This window comes from Marmota marmota, unplaced genomic scaffold (genome assembly GCF_001458135.2).
Source record: "Marmota marmota marmota unplaced genomic scaffold, marMar, whole genome shotgun sequence".
NCBI classification, from domain to species: domain Eukaryota; kingdom Metazoa; phylum Chordata; class Mammalia; order Rodentia; family Sciuridae; genus Marmota; species Marmota marmota.
The window spans coordinates 51,091,514-51,092,797 of NW_026000026.1; the positions used below are offsets into that span (position 1 = coordinate 51,091,514).

Here is a 1,284-nt window from a genome sequence, read left to right on the forward strand (position 1 = left end):
TAAGTAGGTCAGTTACCAACTTGTTAAATTTATCCCATTGGTTTGTCTTTCCCTGTGTTAACAATATCATTTTAAATGAATATAGTTTTTATAGTTAGATAACTCTTATCTCTACCTTCTTCAAAATTATATTGTGTATTCTTGACCCTTACATTTTTTGATATCGGTTTCATTGTGATGATTTATAAAATTGTACTTAGAATTGAACTGAGTATAGATTAACCTATGCAGACTGAGATTTTTTAACATAGAATTTTTGTACTCATGGTAATGCTCTTTCCCTCTATTGGTTAGTTACTACTATCATCATTATTATACTTTCTGTTGCTGGTTTATAGTAATTCAATATCATTTTTGATTTGTTTTGTTTTTAACTGGATCATTTGGCAACAGCCCAAAAGCCTGCTACACAAATTATAAAAGAGCTGTAACACTTCAATATCATATATATATATGTATATCCAGAAATGCAGTAATATGTGATAAATTAAAAAAAACAACAACTTTTTATTAGTGCATTTTAGTTACACCCAATAGCAGGGTTCATGTAAACATATTCATAAACACATAGTTTGCTACATTTCAATCCTCCATACTACTTCTTTCCATCTACTGGTCTCCACCCGTGATCCCCCTCCTCCACCCTATTGGTCTCACTTCTGTGTATTTATTTTAGTTGTTGTATTATAATCGAATATACATAAAATTGAAATGCATTGTGATATAATCATATCTGCACATAATTTGATCAATTTTATCCTCTAGTTCTTACCCTTCCCTGTATCTCCTCCCTCCCACTTTAACTCTACTGGTCTCTCTTCTTTTTTCAGGAGATTTCTCCCTTTTTACTCTTTTTTCCCCCTCTAGCTCCAAGTTATGAGAGGAAACATTTGATCCTTGACTTTTTCAGTCTGACTTATTTCATTTAGCATAATATTCTCCAGTTCTGTTGATTACCAGAAAACGACAGAATTTCATTCTTTATGAGTAAATAGAAAGCCATTGTGTCTGAGTAGGTGTTCTATTTCATTTATATCATTTGCAAATATGGAAATATATTTTTTATTTCCCAATACTTACAAACTAGAACTTTCTGATACAACATTAAACAGAATTGTGACAGTGAAATTCCTTTTCCTTTTGGTGTTAATTCTAATTTAAAAGACACAATTAAAAATAATAGGAGTTAGAAATTTCTTGACTTTTTTTTATAGTAGGAATTGAACCTAGTTGTTTTAGTCAGCTTTTAAATAACTGTGACAAAAAGATCTGACAAGAACTGCC

General features: G+C 30.5%; 1 non-coding gene across 1 annotated transcript; it reads right to left on the reverse strand.

The window, feature by feature from the left end:
- Positions 1 to 373: 373 nt before the first annotated feature.
- Positions 374 to 436, reverse strand: LOC125619220. Its single transcript, XR_007350722.1, has one exon. It is a non-coding gene; the product is annotated as a U7 small nuclear RNA (small nuclear RNA).
- Positions 437 to 1,284: the final 848 nt, after the last annotated feature.